Below are 16,814 nucleotides of genomic sequence, written 5' to 3' on the forward strand. Positions count from 1 at the left end.
TATTGTGTGATTCCAAGAAAATATTAAAAAATATATGTATCTTTTCAGTCTGTATTGCCTAGGATATGTTTATATGTGGGAAGGAAGCATTATTCCCTGGCCTCATGGTTCCATGTGGGTCTTTGGTCCCCTCAAGTCAGCATTCTTCCCATTTTGTACATTCCCTCCAAGGAGTTACTTGTTTGATTTGTGAGTTTGGCAAATGATGGTGAGATCCTTCTGAACATTTCTCTCTCTCTCTTTTTAGTACATCCTGCCTACAGAAAGGATATATGTCCGGTGTTCTCTCACCCCTGTGGTAAGTGTAAACCCCTGTGTTGGAGTCCTGCAGTCACACTGCTGTGCTAGTGACTATATGGGTGTATCTGTCTGATTCATGATTAATCCATTGGGAATGCTGCTGCAGCCTCAGATTTAAGTCAGGTTCTCCATTCAGACTTATTAACCAACTGATATTTTTATCTCTCCTTACCCGGTTCTTCCTTCTTTGTGATTGTTTGTGGTCCCTTCCATCCAAAGCTTAAATATTTGGTATTGGTATTTATATATTTGGTATCCTTCAGTCCCCAGGTGTATCTTTCTTCAGCCCAGAAAATTTATCTTCTTCCTTCTTCTCCTTACTTATTTTCTCCTCTATTTTCTGTTTCTCTTAAATTTAGAAATTTCATTTAAAATCCCAATGATTGCTTTGGGGTGTGTGTGTGTGTGTGTGTGTGTGTGTGTGTGTGTGTGTGTGTGTATTTTATCTGCCTTTTATTTTCCTTACCTAGCAGAAGGTAACTATAACAACACACCCTCCCTCCCCAAAATGGGGGCAATACTCAAATTCAGTTCTAGGATGTTTCCCTTTGGGTTATCGGAATTTCTGATCCGACAAAGTAAAACTATAGCTAACTATTAACTTTCTCCTTACTTCTCCTTCTGGACCTCAAAGGCACAGTTAAACATAGAATCACACTTTTCAGACAAAATTTACCCAATATCCCGATATTATCAAACATAGAGGCACCCGAAACAAATAGGAAAAACAAAACAAGAAACATCTCTTGGCATATGAAAATATGCAGATGTTTTGAAAGGTAGATCAATATGAAGGGGAAAAAATATGTCATCATTTAAATAAAACAATTGCAAAATGTTATGGAGGCTATGTTTTATTCGTTTTTTTAAATGTTTGAGAGAAATGTCTCTCTCTCAAAACTGTAGCTCATGCTCCGTTTTGTCCTGGAAAGTTTGTGTTAGAGAAATAACTGAAGACAATATGATTTTTTTTTCCTTTTAGAGATAATGTAGTTTTTTGTTTGTTTTATTCTGGAATGAATGTATGAATTTCCCCCCTATTATGTAGTTCCAAGGAAACATAACAAAATACAGATCTTTTCAATCTATGTTGCCTAGGATATGTATATCGGGGGACAAAGTGCTATTCCCTGGCCTCATGGTTCCATGAGGGTCTTTGGTCCCCTTGAACAAGCATTCTTGCCTCACATATATGAGCGGGAGGAAGGGAAGAGAGAGAGGAAGAGAGAATCCCAAGCAGCAGATCTCATGAATTCTGAGATCATGACCTAAGCAGAAATCAAGAGTGGGATGCTTTATCGACTGAGCCTGCAGGTGCCCTGGGGGGCTATGTTTTAAACTCACCGTAGCTGTCTTTGGCAGGATTTAGCTGTGGCAGTTCTTTCATTCTGGGATGGGTACCGTAGGAGAAAAAGACTTGTCGTGTGATCCCTGCTCACAGTGGCCTCTAGTTATCCTCACCCAATCAAATTAGAAGGTGTTTATGGATTTATGCTGGGATTCCGTGTACTCACTTTTTAGATGCTCCAGAGTGATAATGGGTTGAGCCGGTCCTTCATTCTAGTAATGTCTGCAGTAGCAGACCACTAAGGAATTCTAATGCATGATGTTCCCATGGACAGTATCCAATGCTGATATAGGCTCTCTCTTTTTGTACATGGATAGCCATTTCAATGATAGTTTTGAAAAGAAGGCAGTTAATCATTTTTAAGGTACCATCTTGTTGCAAGTCTGTTCACTTAAGTAAGTTACATTGATCTATGACCCTGTTTCCCTATTTGTAAAGTAGGAGTAATCTTAATTACTTCTCAGAGGCCTGAAGATAAACTTACTTCATAGATGTGAAAAAGATTTGGAAGTGTGCCTCAGAAATTATGATTGAGCTTTTGAGTAGTCATAGATACACACAAAGAAAAAATTAAAAGTTCAGGACTGAAATCTTCATCTGCTTTCTGTGAATAAAATATTCATTCTCTACATTATGAATAGCCACTGGATATAATAATTTTGTATAGTGATATGCTCAGAAGTAACCAGAACAGGGAGTAGTTACATATTCTTGTACCACACCATGTGGGCGATCACAATAGGAACAAATAAAGTTTCATGTGGTGGTTTCATTTTATTATACATCTGTTCTTTCCTCCCTGTTTGCTTTGAAAAAACTGCTTCTCCAGTAAAACGACCCTATGTTATGTTTACTATATTTCCATAATATTATGATGCAAATATTTCTTTACTGCTAGAGTTTTAGTAAGCAGAGGTAAAATGCAGTGTTTCAAAGTTACTATTTGGATTTCCTTTTTTTTTTCCTTTCTGGAAATATGGGTGGGAGATGGTTAGAACTTATAGGACTCAAGACAGTATTTGGGGGACTTACTATGCTTATTTATTTATATTTGTTACCCATGAAAAAATCAAGTAACGTTTAATTAAAGAAATTCTTTTCTTTTTTAACACCTGAGAGTTAGTAGCATGTAGATTATTATTGCAGAGTTTGGATCATTTGTTTGGGTTTAAATCATACACCACCATTGTTTAACCATTTTAAGCCTCAGTTTCCTAAATAGAATGGAAATTACCTGCCATTACTGAATTGACAATTTTCCATATGTGTACATGTAGTCTAGGGTGCCATTGGGGCAGGATCTGATTTGGATTGCAGAGATATAAATGGCTCCTTTGTTACGGGTGATGTTTTCTTTGTCCTGTGTGAGCTACCTGTACATGTCAGAGAGTTACAAGCACACAGGGTATCTATAGAAAAAGTTAACAATAAATGATACTCTTCTTCATTTTGCTTTTTGAAAATTACACTGTACCAGAGGTGAAGGCAGTAGGTAAAAAATATCAGCTTGGTGAGTACACTGAAGGTTTTAATCAAGTGTGTTGCAGGCTAGGAATAACAAACAGTCTCATTATAAAGCATGCGATTAACATGGAATTCTCTGTTAAACTGGAACTTGTAATTCTTAATAGATAGATAATGGGCAATGAGAACTCCTAAATTTAAATATTGAAAAAACATTTGTTCCTACATCTAATGTTGATGTGCTATTAGTGAACAATTTTGTCCATGAAAATAATGAAATACTTGATGATAATATGGCCATACATATATGCAGTGACTGATTTCTTCAGAGAAATACATATGTGAAAGAAAATAATGCAAATTGCAATTACTGAGATCTCTTACAAATCTTAATAGAGTAAATCTTATGGTACTTTATTTAGGTGATGCATTTCAAATGCCACTGCGGTTTTAATTACATCAATATGGGGACTCTTAATTAAACTCACAGGAAAAATAATCATTTGCATTAACCATAATATCTGGTGCTATCAAGTACTTGGCATGCCAATTAATAGAACATGATGCCTGATTATCTAAAGGTGATAATATATCACTTGGTATTGACAGTTATGCTCAATCCTAGTTTAAGACCATATATTGTAGAATCATGGTTCAGAATGCTGTTCACACATGGCTTCTGTACTTACTATGGTATTTCTACTGAAGTCCAAAAAATACTTTTTCTGCAGGCATAGATTATTCTTTAAAAGATAGGGCCTAATGAATGGTATCTATCATGGCCACTGTGGGAAACCAGACCATATGCAATTTGGTTATTCTCTCTGGAGTACCGCCTACTCCACATCATTTTCTCTCACCCTTCTATTCTTTTTTTAGCCCTTAGATGTTACGCTCCAACTTCCAGAAGGTTTACTTGACTCCTTAGACTAAGTTAGGTTCCCTGTCAAGTACTCACATAGCAACCAGTACCTTCTATGAAAATATTGGTTACATAATGTTGATATTACTTGTATAATCCTCTTCTTTCAGTTGAACTCCCAAGACTAGACAGTGAACTTTGGATGGCAGAGATCAAGTCTGCTACATTCTTCCACATCTCTTGTACCTCAGTCTGAGGGGCCAGTCCATATCAGATGTTCAAAAATGATTTTCAAATGAATGAGAAAAAATTGAATATATAGTAAATAGGTGAATAACTGCTTAAGCAGATTGGCAGGTATTACCTGTATAAATGGAAAGAAAAACTTAATTTAAAGCTAATTGTAGAAATTTTTTTCAACCAACAGGTTTGCATTCAAAGTCAGTGAGTTAACAAAAACAGTGAACCTAATAAAACTGTATAGGTAATAGTAAAAAAAAAGTATGTATGTTTTGTAACAGTGAAAAAATATATGTCTATTTTAATTTCTCATTCTCTCAATTTAGTGGAACTTAAAAACTGTGAATGGAACTAGTTTATACACATAAACTTTAATCTCAAGATAAGAAAATTACTGATCTTTAAGTCAGCAAAGTATGAGAATGCAGTTATATGGTCTGCTATATATATGGTCTTCTGATTTATAAATGATTCCATTAATCTTAATTTTTCCTTTAGCCATTTGAAAAAGGTTTTATACTTTAATTTGAATATTCTAATGGGGCACAAATTTCTATTGTTTCCTAGAAGTTATAAATGAAGTAGAGATCCATGATTTAACTCCAGATAAGGACATTTTCTTTGTTAAGCAAGTGAAAAGATTCTTCAAACATGTATTTATAGTAAATGCTAAACATAGTAAGCTGGGTTATTATTATCTTAGAGATAGTGAAGATACCTCATCCCCTGTCTTCTAAGAAAGTGTGATATGGCAGAAAGAACTGGGCTCTTAAATCAGGTGAATATGAGCTTAAATCCATCCTCCTGTGTATTGGAAACAGGAAATTTCTTTTATTTTTCTGGATCATATATTCCTTATCTTATAGTGGGGTAAGAATGCCTAAGTCATGGGAGTGTTTTCGGGTTTAATTAGATATTATGTGAAAGTGCCTGAGAGTAGTAATAGGATTTTCCTTTCTTGCTTCTACTCTTTCTTCATTTAATCAGGAAGGATATGGGAGGAACTTTCCCGCTTCTCTGGTTTGCTAATATAAGCAAGATTGTGACAATCTCTGAAATACATTAGAACTTTAACAGATTAGTAATAGACTAATAATAGCAATAAGCAATTTTCATTAAATTCACATAGTATGTTAGGCTTTGTAAGACATGTTTTTTATTTATCTTATTTATTCTTCATAATGATCTAATAAAGAAAACAGTATGTTTTGTAGTAAAGTGTGTTAACTTTAAAGTCAAACCACCACCTTGGTTTACATCTAGATTCTCTTGTTTACTAATTAATTGGCCTGTGGTACCTCCTTCTCCGCCCTGTATTTCTGATTCCCTATCCATAAAATTAAAATAACAGTATCTGCCTTCTAAGATTATTGTGAGGACTAATGCAACAATTATGCAGAATATCATGCAGGTATCAAATAACTACCTATTATCTTACTTAATCCTTCCTCAATGGAATGCTTAGTGCTTACTCAATGGAAAAAAATTCAGGGCAGATGGTTTAGATGATTTTAAAAAGTTAAAATAGTGTGAATCTAACATATGGTTTAGATTGTGGTCTTCTGATTCCAAACGGTATGATATTTCCATTATAGCTATCTTGTTATCTGGGTATCTCCACATGAATCCTGTGTAATGTCAAAATGATTACTATATACCATATGTTGATTGCCTTTATCCTTGCTTGAGAACCTAATTCTGTACCCTGATGAGGCATCGAAAATCAAGTGTGAGGAAGTAGGCCATGTATGGCCCATTGGCTTTCACCAGTAAGGGCTTAGAAAATATGCGTTGGTTGAATGAAAAAATAAATTGGGAATTTGTTTATCATGAGATTTGTAGGGTAAAATTTCTTTTGCCATGTACTATATCTTTCTCCACAGGAGAGGCAATTTGATATATACTTACTTATCTTGTGTTGATTATGTGGATGTTACATGAAAGAGCCTCAGAAGCAATGAACTCAGTTTAGTACACTATAATAATTCACCATTGGGACAGTATTTTTGTTCTCTAAGGTGGTTATTTTAGGGGAAAAAAGATTTGGTACAGAAGATGAAGTAAAATAATTAGCTTCATTTGAATTTAGACCACTAACTTTTAAGAGAAGTGGTTTTCAAGAAATTTATCACTGTATCTTAAAAACTCCCAAAGAAGAAAAAGCACAGATTTGATCTCTCTTGGTAATCCTTTAAATTTGATCCTTGTCTGTCTATGTAGCATTTTATTTCCACATAAGTGCTTGTTGGCCCTAATCTAATACAGTATATGTTTAATGTCTCGGGTTTATCCTTTTTTCAAATAATGTTTTGTATTTATTTTTGAGAGAGAAATAGAGTACTAGCAGGGGAGGGACAGAGAGAGAGGGAGACACAGAATCTGAAGGAGGTTCCAGGCTCTGAGGCTCCAGGCGGGGCTCAAACTTGTGAACTGCAAGATCATGACCTGAGCCGTAGTTAGCGCTCAACCGACTGAGATATCTGGGCACCTCCTTGGGTTTATCCTTTAAGCAACATTAAGAATTTTTGTTTTACCACAAACAAATGGTGAGTCACTCCTGATGGGCAAAATTACGAAAAAGGCAAAACTCTGGGGAGAAATGAGAGCTGAAGGAGGTTGCAGCTTGGTTACTATGGGACAAATTTGGGAAATGCTCACAAATTCTCAATGGACTGAACCAAACTTACCTCAGTATCACAGAAGATTATGTTTTTGCACCCAGGAAATAGAACTCAAATATACTGCAAGTGTTAAAATCAGAAAGGTATTGCATAACCATGTTGGGATGGATGCTAAGAAAAAGAGGGCTTAGCAAGAAATGGGGTAGTGGAAACATAAAAAAAAGACAGATTTGAGAAATACAGGATTTGAAGTAGGATTTGGACTGAATTTGAGACTATAGACAGAACTGTGGATAACTCCCTGTGTTTTGCTTGAGAGGGTAGATGGTTGGAAATTTTGCTGAGATGAGGAATCTTGAGGAAAAAGAGCTATCGAGGTCATGGCAGTGCATTATTTTGGATGTCATATTTAAGATAATTGGAGGACATTTATTAATTTAATATTTGTAACATGCAAAGTGCTGGGCTAAAGTCTGTGAGAATTTTGGGAAGACACAGGATAGTAATCCTTACTTTAAAGAATTTTTACTCTGTTGAGGGAGAAAAGACATGACTCCAACTATCTATAACGTGTACTAGATTATTCTAAGAGCCATTGCAAGAGAGAGCAGGTCAAGTCCAGAGATTTCTATGGTCTACGAAATGATTATAATGTCTCTATGCTTCTCGTTAAGTTCCATTTGATATTTTACTTGCAACCTAACTATCAGTGATTGTGGGAACAAGAACACCACAATGACCACAGGCGCATATTCATTCAGGCTCCAAGATCTCTGAGAAAACTCAAGATCCTAAGGTTAAAAATCACCTGAAAGGACTTGAGTGAATTGCCCTCGGGAAGTGTGGTCTGTTCTTTACTACGTAGATAGGGATGTTTTGCTTAAAGGAAGCCAGCTGTATATAGCACAGTGCACCCACTCCCTTCTTTGTCTTTGCTTCTATTGTAAAGATTCTTATCGGAGCATAAGTATCTGTAAGGCTGCTCTCGTATGCAATATACTTATGATAGCTGGATCAGATGTACATTGTTGACATGCTTTGCTAGCTTCTGTTGTTAATCATTGCTTATCTGTTTTTCCTGAAAACGTGTATAAGAAGATGTACAATAAACCTCGGTATCTCATGGTCCCCTGTGCCTTACTATACTGTCGTCTCTTTTTCTCAGTTCCTTTGTCTCCCCAGGTCTACAGCCCATTGAGGTGGACAAGAGATGAAAATTTTGTCAAAGAAAGCTTTTATACATGTCAATAATTTTAGGTAACAGGAAATAAATATCACTTTATAGTTCATATTTATACAACAGTATATACTTTTTATATATACAAATATATAGAACATATGTATATATGTATATATATTCTGAATATAGAGAAATATACTCTTTTTTTAAGTTTATTTATTGATTTTTGAGAGAGACAGAAACAGCATGAGTGGGGAAGGGGTAGAGAGAATGGGTGAGACAGTGTTCCAAGCAGGCTCCACACTGTCAGCGCAGAGCCAGACACGGGGCTCAAACTCACGAAGCAATGAGATCATGACCTGAGCCGAAACCAAGAGTCAGATGTGTAACCAGCTGAGCCACGCAGGCATCCTATAGAAAAATATACTTCTATTGTAGCCGAACCTCTACTCTGTTTTGTAAACTTCAACTTTCTCCTTGCATTATATGTAATTGAATCTTAACCTATTTACTGAATCCACAGGAGTAAATAAGATGTATTTTAGCAATTTAAAGTTGACTGTTGCCATGTAAATTTGCTAATAAAATTTTATCTTTTTTATTAAGCACTTAATACATTATTGTTATGCATTAAAATTTTTCCAAGATATTTCTAAAGACTGATAATATTTATATATAAAAATCATAAATTTTATATACTGATTTTTACTTTCAGTAGCCCAGTAATTTAAATTATTTTCATTAGGCCAAGTACGTTTAGTAGTACACTAAACTGTATTTCTTGATTTGTCACATTAGAAAGAAAAGTAATTCATATTTTATATCATTAATCCATGTTAATGGATATATAATTTCTGTGGGCTTTTCTTTCTTAGTAAAGTCATACCTTCTATGTAATCCATTTAAAAATATTTGTATAGCTTGGAGTTGAAAGCTGCTTAAATTTGTTTTTGTATTTCAAGCTTTCTATATAAATGCATGTGCTACTAATTTTGAAAGAAGAACAAAGCCCCTGTGAATTATATTGTAGATGTTAATGACATTGCTAAAATAATGACAGATTGCTTTAATGGTGGATATGCACTTAATTGAAGGAATCCTAACAAAATGTGTTATTTCCTATTACTCAAAAGAGTCAAGCAGGAGCCATCACCCACTTAAAGTCATGTCTTAACCCAAATCACAAAGCATGTGTAGTATCAAAACTGATAAAAAATTTCAAGAAGCATGTATTCATGCACTGTACATTCATTCAGACACCGTTAAATAGTGTGTTAACCTTTAATTCAGATGTCTGCCATAAGATAACATAATGTAAAACACAAGTCAATGGAGGGTCGTAAAACTGTTTCTTGCTACAGTTTTTATTAGCTTGCTGTTCCATGCTGAAATGCAGTTACACCCTGAAGCAAGGTGTATATGTATCATATCCATATATTGTAATACAAATTTAACCTATTAAATATGTGACAAGTATTTATTGCTAGGATCTATGAAAATATAGACATTATTGTTGATAAATATCACCGTATCCTACTCTATATCATGGGCTTCCCTCTGCAATTTAGAGGACCCAGGGGGGCTCTTGGCTACACCCTCCAACTTATGTTGCTGTAAAACCCAGAGTGATTTAGCTACCCACAGGAATTTCCATTTAAGTTTTATGTTAGCTATTGTATTTTTAATTTTTTTTTAATTTTATTTATTATTGAGAAACAGAGACATACAGCATGAGCATGGGATGGGCAGAGAGAAGGGGAGACACAGAATCTGAAGCAGGCTCCAGGCTCCGAGCTATAAGCACAGAGCCTGATGCAGGGCTTGAACTCACAAACCGCAAGATCATGACCTGAGCGGAAGTCGGACGCTTTACTGACTGAGCCACCCAGGCACCCCAAGCTATTGTATTTTTAAAGGCTATACATGTATGTATATATGTATGTATATGTGTGTATGTAATTATACATACATGTGTATACATGTATACATGGTACACATTATATATACATGTATATATAATTACATATATGCATATATATTACATATACACACATGTATATACATACATATATACATATACATATATATACGTATACACACATATACACACACACACATATTTTGCTTAGATAAAGGGAAGGCTTTAGATACTTTTATAGGTAGTAGAAAGCTAAAATAGGTAGAAGGCTATGGATGCTTTTAATTTTGTTCTTTTTACTTTCTGTATTTTCTAATTTTTCTACAATGAACATGTATACTTGAATAGTAAAACAATTTTAAATTAAGTTAGTTACTGTGGAATAGAAAAAAGTGATGATGAAAGTAGTGCTAATCTCCTGTTTATATTCCCAAAACTATTCCCTTACAATAGGAAAATTAGATTTTACCCTGGTGGAGGAGATTTAACTTAACTTTCATTTGATCAGCCAGAGAAGCCATGTATATTATTTGCTCAACATTGATGGAAATTATTTTTTCATGTTCCTCCAAATACAAAAATTTAGAATGATGACAGGCTCATGAGTAATAGCTATCAAAGATATCCACAGGGATACCTGGGTGGCTCTGTCAGTTAAGCATCCAAGTCTTGATTTTGGCTCAGGACATGATTTCATGGTTTATGGGATTGTGCCCTGTGTCAGGCTCTGTGCTGAGTGTGGAGCCTGCTTAAAATTCTCTACCTCCCTCCCTCCCTCTCTCTCTCTCTTTCTCCTTCTCCCTCTGCCCTCTCTTGTGTTCCCTCTCTCTCTCTCTCAACATAAATAAACAAACATTAAAAAAAAGGATATCCACACTGTCCCATCAACACTGTGGATATATCAGACCAGTACTCAAACTTTAGATAGTCAGAAAATGGAGTTCACGTATTTACTGTTAGTCTCATATCTTTGCTAGCTAAGGTTGATAGCCTTAAGAATTTTTTTTTAAGTTTACCTGGATTGGGAATAAAGGAGAACAGTTAGGAGACTTTGAAATACAACCTTTACACTAAATGATCTACTCATATAAAACTACAAATCAGTTGTTTTTGTTTTTTAGTTTTTGTGTGTGTGTGTGTGTGTGCTGGTAAGAATGTGGTTGACACAGCTTTTAAATCCATTTAGGTAAGAAGCAAAGAATCTTGGGTGAATTTCTTTCTATGTCCTTTCTGTCTTTCCATTCATATTTACACACTCACATGAAAATATTCAAATACACATCTACCAATATACACACACAGACACAGACATTCACATTTAAATTTTCAAGTCCTCATGAATGAAATCTATTCACATAAATTCTCTGAAATGACTAATGTGTTCTTGGCTCACAAGGAATAAAGTATGTGGCTCATTGGTACTTTTTCATTTCTTAGCAGTTTTCCGGAAGTCATTTTTGTGTCTCAGTCTTTAGCGTGCCTTTCTTCGTAGGTGAGCCCAGGTAAATTTCTTCAAGGATGATAAGAAATTCAACGCAGTACAACTTTGCTTTGCTGGTTGACGATTTTAACTTTCTGTATTAAAAAGAAATAGAGATTTCCTCTTCTTTATCATGGGCTCACACCTAAAAAATGTGTAATTATGTGCCACTTTTACTTAATTCATTTCATTATATACAGGTTTCAAGTAAGAGGCCATTATGGTAATTCTCAAACTAATTTTCCTCTTTTTCAAAGTTTACAACTTCTTTATATTTACATATTAAGTCCTAATATCATATTTGGAACCCATAAATGACTGGGACTGACTCTAGAATAAGTCATATAGCCAACCAAACTCAAGGATTGACATTTAAATTTATTATTAACCCTCTGAAGGGTTTCCAGTCTCTTATAATGAGTTCCTTGAGATTGTTTACATTATTTATGCTGGTAAACATAGTCATTTCTTCCAATTAAATTGTGTCCTAACACTTTGACTGCTTTATTAGGATAGTGGTCAAGTTACTGTCTCTTTAATTAAGACCCACTACAATTTGGACTGGTTTAGTTATTGCTAAAGGTGAGTGGTTTGTTAATGGAATTGGAATGAAGTTTCTTCTCCTTTAAAAAAAAATATTTCCCTGCCCTGACATTGCATTCTAACTAACTTACTCTACTAACTTCTGCCTAATGTTTGAAAAGTTTGAGCTGGTTCAAATGCCTTACTTGCTGAAATCATTTTATTCCAGTCACATTCTTTTTTGACTCTTAAACCAGTAGACAGTATCTACTCCTGAACCATTATGTGAATAACCTGTTGGAAGGTTAGAAAAAGGTGGATTTTGTATTAGTTTTTTCCTGTTATGTAACAAATATCCACAAACTTAGCAGGTTCAGAAAACATGCATTTATTATCTCACTGTTTCTGTGTGTCAGAAATCTCACGGGCTACAATCAAGGGATCAAACAAGCTCAGACCCTTTCTAGAGTGCAGGAGTCTCTTTTAGGTGCATATTATTTTTGGCAGAATTCTGTTCTTTGTAGCTTTAGGATTAAGCTCTTTCTCTTGCTGGCTAGGGGCCACTCTCAGGTCCAAAAGGTCATTCCCAGTTCTTTGCCTGTGACTCTGCCACAGGTCTCTCGCTACATGAAAGTTACTTTTCAGGCCAGTAGGCGAATCTCTCTAATCTAGAGAAGGCCTAATCTTGCTTTTAAGAGGCTTCACCTGGAGAGGAGTTAAGGTGGCAGAGAAGTAGGGGGACCCTAAGCTTTCCTTGTCCTTCAAACACAGCTGTATTGAAGTCAGGTCGCTTGGAACACCCAGGAAATTGATCTGTGGAGTGGCAGAAGGAGCTCCACAGTTGCAAGGGGACAGCGTAGCAGGTGTGAGGCTTACTTCAACAAACAGGTCAAAGTGCACCTAGTTACAGGTGCAAACACTCCCCACTTCAAGCAAGAAGAAACTCTGAAGAGGACTGTCCAGTCAGAAAGGGCAGCCAGACCACAAAGCAGAGTGCACACAGCATACCCCAGAAATACTTCTTGGAGTTCCAGGCCTTGAACAGAGCATGACCCCTTTTTAATATAGCAATACTCTCAGGTGCAGGAAACATAACAAGCTTTTATTTTTTATTTTTTTAAATTGTTAATGTTTTATTTGTGAGAGAGAGAGAGAGACAGAGAGGGGAAGATGCAGAATCCAAAGAAGGTTCCAGGATCTCTGAGCTGTCAGCACAGAGCCTGACGTGGGATTCAAACCCACAAATTGCAACCTGAGCCAAAGTCAGACACTTAACCGACTGAGCCACACAGGCGCCCTCGTAACAAGCTTTTAAAACACACAAAAGACATAAATGTAGTCCAATGACAAGATGGATGAATTTTCCCCAAAAGAAAGTTTAGGGAGAAATCACAGCCAGAGACCTACTCAAAACAGATATAGCAATATATCTGAACAAGAATTTAGAACAAAAGTTATAAGGCTACTATGTGGGCTTGAAAAAAAGTTTAGAAGACACCAGAGAAACCCTTGCTTTAGATATCAAAGACCTAAAAAATTGCTATAACTGAGATGCAAAACCAACTTGATACAGTCACAGAATTGAAGAAGCAAAGGAAGGGATTTGGTGATATAGAAGATAAAATTATGGCAAATAATGTAGCTACAAAGAAGAGAGAAAGAAAACTATTAGATCACCAGGGCAGACTTAGAGAACTTAGTGATTCCATAAAACAAAACAATACCCATATCATAGGGATCCCAGAAGAAGAAGAGAGGGGGAAAAGGGGGAGAAGGTTTATTTGAACAAATTATAGCTGAGATAATCCCCTAATATGGGGAAGGTAACAGGCATTTAAGTCCAAGAGGCACAGAGAACTCCCTTCAAAATCAACAAAAACAGGTCAATACCACAACACATCATAGTGAAAGTTGCAAAATACAGAGCTGTAAAGAGAGAATTCAAAAGCAGCTAAGGACAAAAGGTCCTTAATTTACAAGGGTAGGAACTTACATAAAAACTTACTTAGTATTTACATAAGGTTAGCAGCGGATCTGTCTACCAAAACTTGGCAGTCCAGAAGAGAGTGGCAGGCAATATTCAATGTGCTGAATTGGAAAAATATGCAGCCAAGAATTCTTTATCCAGCAAGGCTGTCATTCAGAATAAAAGGAGAGATAAAGAGTTTCCCAGACAAATAAAAAGTAAAGGAGTTTGTGACCATTAAGCAGCCCTGCAAGAAATTTTAAGGGGGACTCTTTGAGTGGAGGAAAAAAATAAAGACCAAAGCAACAAACACTACAGAGGATCAGAGAACATCACAAGAAACACCAAATCTATGGGCGACATAATCACTAAATCCATATCTTGCAGTCATCACTCTGAATGTAAATGGACTAAATGCTCCAATCAAAAGACATAGGGTATCAGAATGGATAAAATACCAAGATCCATCTATATCCTGCCTACAAGAGACTCCTTTTAGAACTAAACACACCTGCAGATTGAAATTGAGGGGATGGAGAACCATCTATCATGCTAATGGAGGTCAGAATTAAGCCAGAGTAGCCACTTATATCAGACAAACTAGATTTTAAAACAAAGAATGTAATAAGAGATGAAGGAGTATATTATAATTAAAGGGTCTATTCATGAAGAAGATCTGAAAATTGCAAATATTTACAACCCCAACGTGGAACACTTAAGTATATAAATAACAAACATAAAGAAACTTCTTGATGATAATACCATAATAGTAGGGGACTTTAATATCCCACTTACAACAAAGGACAGATCATCTGAGAATATCAACAAGGAAACAATGGCTTTGAATGACACACTGGACCAGATGGATTTAGTATATATTCAGAACATTTCATCCTAAAGCAGCAGAATACACATTCTTCTCAATTGCACATGGAACATTCTTCAGCATAGAGTACATACTGGGTCACAAATCTGCCCTCAACAGATACAAAAAGATTGAGATCATACCATGCATATGTTTAGATCATAATGCTGTGAAACTTGAAATCAACCATAAGAAAAATTTTGGAAATCTCTAAATACATGGATGTTAAAGAACATCCTATTATAGAATGAATGTGTTAAGCATGAAATTAAAGAAGAAATAAAAAAAATACATGGAAGCAAATGAAAATAAAAACATGACAGTCCAAACCCTTTGAGATGCAGCAAAGGCAGTTCTAAAGGAAAGAACATTGTAATTCAGGCTTATCTCAAGAAGTCAGAAAGATCCCGAATACACAGTATAACCTTACGCCTAAAGGAGCTAGAAAAGGAGAAATGAGTAAAGGGGAAAGCCAACAGAAGAAAGGAAATAATAAAGATTAGAGCAGAAATAAATTATATAGAAAAAAAAAAAAGAAAAAACAGTAGAATTGACCAATAAAACTAAAAGCTGGTTCTTTCAAATAAACAAAATTGAGCCAGACTTACCAAAACGAAAAGAGAAAGGATCCAAATAGATAAAATCACAAAAGAAAGAGGAGAGATTACAACCAACACCACAGAAATACAAACTATAAGAGAATACTTTGAAAAATTATATGCCAACAAACTGGACAATTTGGTTGAAACGGACAAATTCCTAGAAAGTCACACACTACCAAAACTGAAACAAGAATAAATAGAAAATTTGAAAAGTCCCATAGTCAGCAAAGAAATTAGGCAAGTTATTAAAAATCTCCCAACACACAAGCGTCCTGGACCACATGGCTTCCCAGAAGAGTTCTATAACATATGTCCACCCTCTCCACTGTTCAACATAGTACTGGAAGTCCTAGCCTCAGAAATCAGACAACAAAAAGAAATAAGAAGCATACAAACTGGCCAAGGAGAAATCAAACTTTTGCTCTTCACAGATGACTCTAAATGATACTTTACATGGGAAACCTGAAAGACTTCACCAAAAAAACTGTTAGAACTGATACATGAATTCAGCAAAGTCACAGAATATAAAATCTGCACAGAAATTAGTTGCATTTATATACACCAATTATGAAGCAGCAGAAAGAGAAATCAAGGAATCAATCCCATTTATAATTGCCCCCCAAACTATAAGATACCTAGGAATAAACCTAACCAAAGAAGTAAAAGATCTATGTGTTGAAAACTGTAGAAAAATTATGAAAGAAATTGAAGAAGATATAAGAAATGGAAAAACATTCCATGCTCATGAATTGGAAGAACAAATATGATTAAAATGTCTGTACTACCCAAAGCAATCTACACGTTGAATGCAGTCCCTCTCAAAATAACATCAGCATTCTTCACAGAGCTACAACAAACAATTCTAAAATTTGAATGGAAAGAGGAAAGACCCCGAATAACCAAAATAATTTTGAAAAAGAAAACCAAAACTGGATGCATCACAATTCCAAACTTCAAACTGTATTGCCAAGATTTACTCATCAAGACATTATTGTACTGGCACAAAAACAGACACACAGGATCAATGAAACAGAATAGAGCACAGGAATGGCCAACTCTTCTTCGACAAAGCAGGGATGAATATGCATGGAAAGAAAGACGGTTTTTTCAGCAAATGGTGCTGGGAAGACTGGATAGCAACATGCAGAAGCATGAAACTGGACCATTTTATTACACCATATACAAAAATAAATTCAAAAGGGATGAAAGACCTAAATGTGAGACAGGAAATCATCAAAATCCTAGAGGAGACCAGGCAGCAACCTCTTTGACTTCAGCCATACAAGTTTCTTACTAGATATGTCTCTGGAGGCAAGGGAAACAAAAGCAAAAATGAACTATTGGGACCTCATCAAGATAAAAAGCTTCTGCACAGGAAAGGAAACAATCAACACAACTAAAAGGCAACCTACAGAATGGGAGAAGATATTTGCAAATGACATTGGA

The 16,814-nt window shown here is 35.5% G+C and overlaps 1 long non-coding RNA gene across 1 annotated transcript in view; it reads left to right on the forward strand.

The window, feature by feature from the left end:
* The first annotated feature begins 241 nt into the window (after positions 1 to 241).
* Positions 242 to 16,814, forward strand: part of LOC131516781 (uncharacterized) — a 224,919-nt gene continuing 208,346 nt past the window's right edge. Inside the window, exon 1 of the long non-coding RNA XR_009264236.1 lies at positions 242 to 298. This is a non-coding gene — a long non-coding RNA (uncharacterized LOC131516781). The remainder of the gene's footprint in view (positions 299 to 16,814) is intronic.

The sequence above is a fragment of the Neofelis nebulosa genome, chromosome 7 (genome assembly GCF_028018385.1).
Source record: "Neofelis nebulosa isolate mNeoNeb1 chromosome 7, mNeoNeb1.pri, whole genome shotgun sequence".
In the NCBI taxonomy this organism is placed as follows: domain Eukaryota; kingdom Metazoa; phylum Chordata; class Mammalia; order Carnivora; family Felidae; genus Neofelis; species Neofelis nebulosa.